At 46.5% G+C, this 10,921-nt stretch overlaps 1 long non-coding RNA gene and 1 pseudogene across 1 annotated transcript; both read right to left on the bottom strand.

Annotated features, from left to right (window-relative positions):
- Positions 1 to 802: 802 nt before the first annotated feature.
- Positions 803 to 1,490, bottom strand: LOC146181499 (uncharacterized; annotated as a pseudogene).
- A 4,710-nt stretch (positions 1,491 to 6,200) lies between these two features.
- Positions 6,201 to 10,573, bottom strand: LOC146181498 (uncharacterized). Its single transcript, XR_014700212.1, has 3 exons — positions 9,492 to 10,573; positions 6,663 to 6,991; positions 6,201 to 6,309 (listed from the first exon to the last, which is right to left on the bottom strand). It is a non-coding gene; the product is annotated as an uncharacterized LOC146181498 (long non-coding RNA).
- Between the last annotated feature and the right edge of the window lie 348 nt (positions 10,574 to 10,921).

Raw genomic sequence — 10,921 nt, 5'->3', positions numbered from 1 at the left:
AGTTCCGAAATTCGGGCCCTGGTTTAGCATTTGCGTGTCCATATCTTCGGAGACTCGTCGACCATGTTGCCTTCGAGGATTTGTGAGACTAGATCAATCTTGCTTGCGGAGCACAGCAGTTATCTTGCTTTCAATTCATCCGCAAGCTGCTTCTTCGTAGCTTGGCCAAGAGGTTGCAGTCGACCGAGGACAGCAGGGAATAGACGCTCGTTGAGTCAGAGTGAGTCAAGGACGTTCGCTGGTGAGCCACTGCGTCTTCAATGGTTGCGTCTGACCGACATCCTGTCGGCTGCGCCATGTTAGCAGACACTCGGAGAAATTAAGAGAGTCAATTTATTGAGGTCGTTTTAGGAATTTGTGTAAAATGTTAGTCCACAAGAAGTAAGCGCCTGTGCAAACTTCGCTATTGTGATGCGTGTTCTGTTCTGTCGCTTGGTACATCTTCGATTGCCCCTCTCGGGCGTTCACATTTCACCACCCTCACATTCGTCTCTCCCACGGTTGAATTCCTGGTACCGACACATACACCAGTCACACGCACACACAGCTGTACATGTCAGAGATGGCTTGCTCTCTTTCCTCACGTGATGTTGCTCTGCGGTTTCGTGTGCTGCGGCAACATCCATGGGAAAAGTTTGTTCTAGCCTTGGCTGGGCATGGTGTTGGATAGTGCTGTCAGCATTGGATGGTCAAAGTAGACAGTGCCTATATGGGCGCTTTAGTCGGCGTAGCGCTGACACCCCATAAACCAACCAAGGATAAATGAAAAAAATCTGCAAAGAAAACAGCATTATTCCAGTTCTTAAATGCCACTCAATTCAGAGCTGGACTCTTCAGACGAGCTGCTTGAACTGCCAATGGCAAAAACTATTGGGTCAATTTCGTCATTGAAAATACCCCTTTCCCAGGCTTCATCCTCAATGCACTCAGTATGTGCACAAAATTTTGCCAGTCTTCCTTTGACACATGATCCAAAGCCTGAGGCAGAAGCTCCTTAACTTCAGCCAAGGTGAAAGCTTTGTTTTTCTTTGCTACAAATTCTTTCACCATGCTCCACACCTGCTCAACGGGATTAAACTCTCAATGGTACGGAGGCAGACACAACACTTCGGGGCCATGCTTTGCGGCAAGTGTGTCGATCGCATACACAGTGTGTCTGCTCGCCGTTCTGTTGCACAAATCAAGCAACTCAGCTCGCACCGTATCTGTTGACCAGGATATGCCCTTCCTTGTGAGCCATGCCTGGGTTTCAATCTTCCAGCTTGATGTCGTTTGTGACCTTTCGAGCACAACACTATGTTATGGTAGGGGGTATTATCCATAACAATAATGCTGCTGTTAGGGATGTTTGGCAGCAGTTTGCTCGAAAACCACTCCTCGAAGTACTTGCTGTCCATCTCTGAGCGGTAATCAGCTGAAGTGCCCTTCTTGGCTCTGAAGAAGTCAGCTGCACCGCTCACAAAGCCTGTGAGGCTACTTACTGCCTGCATGAACGGAGATCGGTGCAGGTGGTGGAAAGGATAAATGTTCCGAAAATGTGTTTTTCACGAAACCGATTTTTGACCATTTTGGACCGTTCTAAGACTTGCGTCTCCCCTTGCAGGAGTAAAGTAATTAGCATGCAGAGGCTAAAGAAAAAAATAAATTTAGGTAGCATGCTTCAGTATTTGAAACTTCCATGCACATTCGTACAGATAATATGACTGTTCCTTAGTTTAATGTTAATGCACCAGTGCTATGTGGTAAAAAATGTATGAAGTCCTTTTTAATTTTCGTTTGGTAAGCCGTAACAACTCTTTGATAGCTAAAGCGTGTTCCCCAATGTTATGCCCTTGACTCTGGACATGTATTTCAGAGCAAATGAACAATGCCTAACACCCAACACAGTGAGTCAACATGGAAAAGGGAAATATTTGAAGGAGGGGCAGAGCCGTAAACATGCAACTTTCAAAGTGTAATTCATGAAAACAAGTTGCCACAGGAAACAGTCGACTTCAAACAGTGGTGAATGAAAAGTTAATCGGATTTCTGACCACCAGCGTGCGTGACAGTGTTTACTTGATAGCCACAAGAACACGCTTCAGAAATGTTTAGCATGGCAAAGAGCACTTGGGGTAACGCGCATGGTAGTAAACTTTTTTTCTCCCAGGAACTGTGGCCTTTGAAGAAATGATCAGTTAAAAACATTAAGTGCTATCAAGTGCACCCAATTATGCGATGAGGCAAGAAGGTTGTGAATGGCTGCAGATGTTGCATATACGCACGGAAAAAAAAATGGCAATTACTCCTGAGAGCTCATAATTGAGTAAAAATGCCGCAAAGCTATCTCCACTAGCAACAACATCAGTGCAGACATATGAGAAGATTAGGCAGAGCACGTGAGCTGTGTTGAGCAAAATTTAACTCTTATACTTCACTGACAGTGCACTAATGATGCATCGTTTGTGTGCAGGCATATAATTGTACAAATGACAAAAGCAACATGTCCTGAAACAGTTTACCTGCCTTAATATGTCATCGTTCTGCAGCACGCGAAATCACTCCGGACTGCCAGCATAATGCTATTATGATGCAAGATGCAAAAATAGTTAGTTGCATATTCTGCCCAGACAGAACAAGGCAAAACACTTACGATGACATTTTCCGCCCAAAGACTTGGTTTCAAGCATATCCTTCAGAGCTGCTATGTCAAGGCAGAAATATTGTGCAGGCCAGGGGAACGACAAAACAAGCACAAGAACTTGTATCGGTGCGCACACAACAGCATCGAGTCAGAATGAAGCAAGAGTCAACTGACCATTCACGATGTCCACTACAGTGAACTAGTCACACAGGCGGCTTCATTCTCAGTGCACTGATTCTCAGTTGCATTCGGAAGCTGTTGGAGGTGGATGCCAAGGTGCCGCTCAAGTATCCATTTCAGTAAAAGGCCACAGGGAATCAGTATGGTTCGCCGAGCTAGCCATGGAGTCGCAGTTTGAGAACGTTAGGCCTTCCTTAACGCAGCGTCCGCCTTGCACGGTGGAAAACGATCCTTAGCATCCATCGCACAGGCATCTTTTCACTCCACTGGCATGCCAAACTTGAAGAAAAAGGCGAATATGCTTCTAACAACCATTTCAACATATGCCGCAGTGAAACTGTTCAGCCTGCCGGGCTTTATTCAGCGGCGCAATTCGAGAAGGTGAGGGTCACATGACCTTGCAAGCTCCCTCTTAGTAGACGATGCCAACCATCACTCACCACAACTCAGTTCTTTTGCAGTGACGCCGCACACACGTTTATCTTTTGGTGTATGTGTAATATTAAAGATGAATAACAGAGGCGCAAATCGATCGGTGCTTTTCGCGAACAGAGCGTGGCATGCCTGAAAGTGAAGCGTTTTACAGACCTCAGTCTCGCAGGGTTTTCTTGTGATTGTTACTTATGAGGTTCTTCCAAGGGCCCACCTCACTTCGCTCGAAAGCAGACGAAAGCGTTTGCAAAAGTATTTACAGCAAGCGTTAGCTGCTCCAGCACAAAGCAGTCGCTTGCGGTGCTTTCAGGCTTGCACGCTGAAATGATCGTGAGAAAGGTGAACTTCTGGGCTACATGAACAAACAATCCGTGCTCACGGCTCTGGATGCTGCCGTGTGTAGAGAAATAAGATAAGAAATGAAAGACTCAAGATTCAAACTTCTTACAGCTGCTTAGAGAGATTGTCATTGTTTAGCGCACAATCCCGTATGTAGGAACAAGAAAACTACTCAGAATGTGCTTGGAGTCTAACTCAAAATGGCCGCTGGCCCAGGAGCTTTACTATCGAGCGCTGAAAAATTGAGCGCCGGACAGTGGTCATCAGGAAGTCCTGGACTGTCCGGGACTGATATTCGAAAGTACCCAGAAGCACACTTCCCTCTGGCGTACGCTTGCGGTACATTGTATTACTTTGGCCTTGCTCCATATAGTTGTCATGCGTTGTTTTCTTTTACACTGTCAGAATCAGGGATTCAGAGCTTCATTAAAACTCTGCCAGAGCTCCAGGGAAAATCACACGAAGTGGCTTTGGTGTTCACAAGGCTTCGTGCTCTGTTTTAACTAGAGTCTGTTCCCATGGCACAGAGTTAAAAAGTGGATGGCAACAAAACAATAATTGAAGAAATATGAACAAGCAGTGTTTTGCCAGTCTTAAAGAAAATACGAAATGCAAAAAATACAAGCATGTCATACCTACCGGTACAGCGTTTCCTTTAAGGAAGGATGCTTTATGGCAAGGCACCCATAGTTGACATGCTAGACTGCACCAACAGATTCGTGATGCTGTCTACCTCATATTCAGGCAGCACTCTCTCTATGACAGATGAAATCTGGTGCAAAAGCAGTTCGATGATACAAGTGGAGCAACTGAACTGCGAGCATTATAGACCAAGAAGCCACTCCTAATTGCAGTAAAAAAAAAGGTCTTGTAGCTACTCGCATGGCTGGCACTGGCTACACGCAGAAAAGAAAGGCAGTGCTGACACAAGTGATACAGAAGCTCTGGACTTTCGTGTCGGCCGGACACCGCTGCCACAGCTCCTCCAGCTACTCTATAATAAATGGGGTAGCAAATGCGATGCAGTGCCTCTTCGAAGACCCCAAGACATGCTCCAACAAATGGACTGGATTCAGCCATCTGTAGGGTTGCTGGGGTTTTTCCCACAGCAACATGAACCAGCCCACATATAATGCGAAGCCTTCTTGCAGAGTCCTTCCAGCAGTGTTGTGCAGGGGCAGATGCAGAGCCACCCACTTCCATGTTCCAGATTGCAAAAGTTCTTGGTCACATGAATGTGATGGGACTTGGAAAAGCTGACCTGCCTGCCCGTGGTGCAACCACTCCGGGTGCTCATCACTTCCTGGCCAGAGAACAACCGTTCAGTCAACCCGAAGGAGATGGCTCGTGACAATGCTGGACTACGAGGAAGGAGTAATAACGGCATTACATGGGCTCACCATTTTTTTGGCCTGTGGTGTGCTTTCTTTTCTGCATCCTCTTCGCTGATTGAAAGGATAGTCTTTTGTATGACTGCCAAGCGTTTCGTTGCATATTCTTGCAGTGCAGTGACAGCTGCACTGACGCTCACCTGTCTTTGCATTTCGAACACCAGCAGGTTGTGAAGCAAGACATGTTCCATTTTGCCAAATGATCTTTGGAATAATAATGGCTTTTTTCATCTGCATTGTTGCTTGCTGCTGGAAAGAATTCGTATTGCTTAATTGATACGTTGACATTGCTGGCGTCCAGCTCAGACTGTCGTAATATGCCAAATACTGAAATCATCTTCAGCGCAGGGGCTCTGGCAGTAGCGTTTGATCGCATACCTGCAGTCATATCAAGCAGCAGAGCCCTTCATTACCACAGTACCCACTGAGCAGCCTTGATGCGGCAGTCCTCATATGCACAGAGGAGGACATGTTTGCGGTGGTAGCCTGCCCCTTTGAAATAACCCCGCCATAGGGGTGCAGTGGTTAGGCACTCGACTACTTTGCCCAAACATGCAGGATCGAATCCCGGCTGTCTTAGTTCTTTTTGCGTTGCCTTTACTGAATGTTAGCAGGACATGTGGCTGTCTTAATGGCTTCAGTCCCACAAAGACATTTTTCTGGAGCACGAACCCACACAACGCTATTGAAGGACTCATTTGTGTGCTGGGTCTGTCCGTGCAGGCATTTTGCCAGAAGCGCTGTCCGTGAAAGCTGCCGATAAGCGGATATCGATGTGTCTAGCACAGGTGACAGAAGATTGTCTTTGTGCACGAACGGTTTACCTTCATGCACACCTTCCTTGTAGGCACACTAGGTGCCAGGCGCCATAGGTTACAGCCTGTGGCATTGTTCATTGTCAGACAGATAAAAACTGGTTGCCCAACCGGCCTTCTACATCTAATACGTTTCCGGGATTTGTCCTTATGGCCAAGCATAGTAAGTTTGAAGCTTATCTATGGCTGCATTCGTGAGTCGTTCTCTTCCAGAGAGGCTTTTTCTGTCACACAATTTTTCTGTCTTTTCCCTTTTTGGTCGTCTCAACCCCATGCCCCTTCTGCACGTCTCCAAATCCTCAGTCACCAATCTATCCAAACCCGCAAGGGCACCTTGTGTAAGCTAGGTGTTGGTGCTTGGTGCCACCACGGACCCTGAGCCCCCATACCGAAGCTGTAATCCGTACCGTGGCGATAGGTTGAGAGGTGAAGGGAAGAAACCTTGAACGGTGGCGGTCGAGGCCGTGGTCAAGCCTCGGCCGATGGGCTCCTCGCCTGTCCACCAGGCGAGGGGCTCCGGGACCTTCCTCTGCGTATAAGGGTGAACCAGAGGCGACATATATTAGGACCCCTTAAAACAATCCATACTGCATGGAAAAACTACCTCTAAAAAAACCTGATCGACCCCCGAAAAGGAGTCGCACCGAAGTGACGCAAAAAATCAGTACACCAACTGAGAACTTTCCAAAGTTTCTTGTCTTGCACTCTGTAACCGAATCTCAACCAGTAAATGAACTGTCAGTCTTTCTGATTGCCAACTCTCTGAAGGCCATCATTGGGGCAAACTACAAAGCGAAAAAACTAGGATCTGGTGACTTGCTAATAGAGGTATCAGACAAAAGTCAATCTGACAACCTTCTCATAACAAAAACGTTTGCTCACCTTGACGTTCAGGTATCACCCCACCGCAGTCTTAACAGCTGCCAGGGAGTTGTCTCTGAGCGAGACCTCCTAAACGAAACAGAATCAGATCTCCTTGAGGGCCTACAGAACCAAGGTGTAACAGCAGTACGAAGAATAACAATCAGGCGAAAGAACGAAGAAATAAAAACGAAACATATTGTTCTCACCTTCAACCAGAGCACACTTCCTGAATTTGTCAATGTGGAATTTATCCGATGCAAAGTTAGCCCGTACATACCAAGCCCCCGCAGGTGCTTCAAGTGTCAGCGGTACGGGCATGGTAGCCAGACATGTCGAGGACGCCTTACCTGTGCAAAATGCAGCGCGCATGACCATGCAACCGATAAATGCAGTGCAACTGACTACAAATGTGTGAATTGTGAGGGCACCCACCCTGCATACTCACGGTCCTGTGCAGCCTTTCAGGCTGAAAAAGAAGTAATCAATATACAGATAACTGAGAAGATAACACACGGAGAGGCCCGAAAAAAGCACAGAATGCTTTCCTCAGCTCCCTATGCTAACGCAGCCCGCAGAGGGGCCAGGCCGCGTCTAGTAACGGTGGGCACGCAGTGCAATGCTGCTGACGTGCTCCCACCACGGCTCCTCACTAAGCAGCCACCGGCTGCACCAATCTTTGCAATCCCGGAGGTCACTTTCCCCCAGACGTCCGGGACACCAAAGACATCTGAGAGGGACTTTGTTCCTCTTGAAAAACCTCCTGCCTCCATGCCTTCACCAGAGGCGATGGAGGTGAGCACGGACTCCGCAGCGTCAGCGGCGCCTAGGGAGTCCGCCAATGAGAGGCGGGGCCTGCTGGACCGTCTCAAATCAAAAAAACATACACCAGTTAAGCCCCCTGATAAGGGCGGCGAGTCCTAACCCTACTCTATATTCCTTCCACACCTACCAAAATGGCTACCGAGAGTATCATTTATTGGAACTGTCGAGGACTCCTAAAAAATCTGGATGACGTATATGAAATCCTCGCCGAACACCAACCAAACATAGTTTGTCTGCAAGAAACGCATCTGAAACCAACAGACACAAGTTTTCTCAAGCAGTATCGTATTTTCAGGAAAGATAGGCAAGGCAGTACTCACCCCTCCGGTGGCGTTGCCATTATAACACAAAAGTCAATCGCTTGTCGAAACATCTCGATCAACACAGACTTAGAGGCAGTGGCAATACAAGCCTTAATATTCGGTAAAATAACAACGGTATGTTCGCTGTATATTCCGCCAGATCATAGGCTATGCAACAAAAATTTTGAAAAGCTGATTGACCAACTCCCAGAACCATGGCTGCTGGTCGGAGACTTTAATGCCCACCACCCATTATGGGGATGTACAAGAACGGACTTCCGAGGTGCACTAATTGAAAAGTTCTTGTTGTCCTCAGGATCATGTTTACTCAACTCAAAACAGCCAACATACTACAGCTCAGCTCATAATACGTACACAGCCATTGACTTAGCCATTGGCTCTCCGATGCTCTTGGCAGCTACAGAGTGGGTTGTTATTGACAATCTATATGGAAGCGACCATTTTCCCATCTCTGTGAAGTACACAGGCAATAAAAATGTAAATGCATCTAGTCCCAGGAAATTTAAAGAATATGTGGCCAACTGGGAGATGTTCAGGGAGCACTCAGCTCTGCCCTGTTCATCAGTTACTGGCTTAGGCGTTGACGAATCTCAACTCTTGATCACGCTGCACATTATAGATGCTGCAGAAAAACACATTCCACAAACATCAAGTAAGCCACGAAACAAACGAAGGCCGTGGTGGAATGCAGAATGTAAAACTGCCCGTGAAACACAAAACAAGGCATGGTCGAAGTTACGCCGATACCCCACGGCTGAAAACCTAATAGAATTTAAGCGCGCAAAGGCAAATGGCAAACGTGTTCGACGCATCTCCAAGCGAGAAAGCTGGTCATCATTCCTTTCTTCTGTGAACTCTTATTCTGATTCTCACAAAGTATACAACAGAATAAGAGCACTCAAAGGAAATAACACTCTCCCAACACCCCTTGTAAGCACTAGTGGTGACTCTCTTGAACACCAAGCAGACACACTAGGGCAACACTTCGAATATGTATTCAGCTCAGCGCACTATACAGATTCTTTTTTGCGGCACAAGGTAACTGAGGAGAGGAAGCCTATATGTGATAAAAGACCGTGCACAGGAGGGTACAATAGCCCTTTCACCATGCAGGAGCTGAAGATGGCACTTGGCACATGTGGGAACACAGCACCAGGTCCTGACAGGGTCACATATGGAATGCTCAAACACCTGCATACGGGCACGCTTGAAACCCTACTTTGCCTGTATAATAAAATATGGGCCACAGGACGTTTTCCTAAAGCATGGAAGGAAGCGATCATTATCCCGATATTAAAACCCGGAAAAGATCCCACTCTTGCTGCCAGTTATCGGCCTATTGCTCTAACCAGCTGCTTATGCAAGCTTTTTGAAAAAATGGTAAATCGCCGCCTCCTACATTTCCTTGAATACAATGGTCTTCTTTATCCAAACCAAGCTGGTTTTAGAGCTGGGCGGTCAACTGCTGATCAGCTCATTGCATTCGAGTCTTATGCAAGGGATGCTTTTGTACATAAACAGCATTGTTTATCTGTCTTTTTCGACCTCGAAAAAGCATATGATACCACTTGGCGCTATGGTATCATCCGCGACCTCTTCTCTCTTGGCATCACAGGGAACATGTTGAATACAATTCGAAGTTACTTGTCTGAGCGGGCCTTCAAAGTTCGTGTTGGCAATGCATACTCAAAGCAGTACATACAGGAAAATGGTGTCCCTCAAGGTGGTGTTCTCAGCTGCACACTTTTCATAGTCAAAATGAACTCTTTAAAAAGTGTGTTGCCAAAAACCATTTCTTGCTCTGTATATGTTGATGACATCCAGATAAGCTTCAAATCTTGCAACTTGGCCATCTGTGAAAGACAGATTCAGCTAGGTGTTAACAAACTGTCCAGGTGGGCTGATGACAATGGGTTTAAATTTAACTCTGAAAAAAGTGTTTGTGTACTTTTCTCTAAGCAGCGTGGCGTCAGACCTGACCCCAACATTACACTGAATGGTCAGAGCCTTGCCTTTAAAAAGGAACATAAATTTCTTGGCGTAGTTGTTGACGAAAAACTCTCCTTCATTGCCCACATAAAACAGTTGCGACTGAAGTGTCTCAAAGCAATGAATCTGCTAAAAATTCTCTCTCACCGGTCATGGGGTACAGATCGCGACTGCCTTCTGAGCCTTCTGAATAGTGTAGTTCTATCACGCATAGACTATGGCTCGATGGTCTATGGGTCAGCATCATCCTCTGCACTAAAATTACTCGACCCCGTGCACCACCTCGGCCTTCGCCTCGCTACGGGCGCTTTTCGAACTAGCCCAATTGCTAGCCTTTATGTCGAGGCGAACCGATGGTCACTGCAACGAAGGAGAGAATTTTCTTGTGTAACTTATGCTATGAAGGTACTATGCCAACTGAACCATCCATGTCGCCGCCTCCTGCTCGACAAAACTAGCACAGCACTCTTCTCAAGAAAACCATCTCTAACACCGCCATATCCCGTCAGAGTTGCCACGCATATTGAACAACTGGACATTCCGATTAACAGCCTTCATACAACTTCACCAAAAGACTTAATTGCCCCTTGGGAAATGCATGCTGTTAATTGTGACCTGTCGTTTCTTGCAGTGGGGAAGCACGCATCCTCTATTGCCATACAGCGGCACTTCATGTTACTTCAGGCGAAGTACACTTGTGATGAATATTACACCGATGCTTCGAAGTCTGCTCAAGTGTCCTGTGCAGCACATGGACCACACTTTTCACTTTCAAAAACACTGAACAGACATACAAGTATACTTACTGCTGAATGCCATGGAATCCTGCTAGCTGTGAGACACATTATAGAAAAGAAAATACAGACATCGATCATCTACACAGACTCCCTCAGTGTTTTAATGTCCCTATCCTTTCGAAAGTGGCACAATAAGAACCCAGTCCTGAATTCACTTTATAACTCCCTTATGTCTGCCCATAAACTAGAACTTAATATTACACTGTGTTGGGTGCCAGGCCACCGCTGTATACCAGGAAACGAGGCAGCAGATAGGCTTGCTGCATCAGCTGCCCTTCGAAACACTACAGACACTGACAACATATCATATCAGGATCTCAAGCTTCACATCAAAAACACGATCAGA

Source organism: Amblyomma maculatum, chromosome 8 (assembly GCF_055883805.1).
Source record: "Amblyomma maculatum isolate TAMU_Amacu chromosome 8, ASM5588380v1, whole genome shotgun sequence".
Taxonomy (NCBI): Eukaryota; Metazoa; Arthropoda; class Arachnida; order Ixodida; family Ixodidae; genus Amblyomma; species Amblyomma maculatum.
The sequence above is the reverse complement of the archived record's forward strand: the minus strand, read 5'-3'. Positions and strand labels throughout refer to the sequence as shown.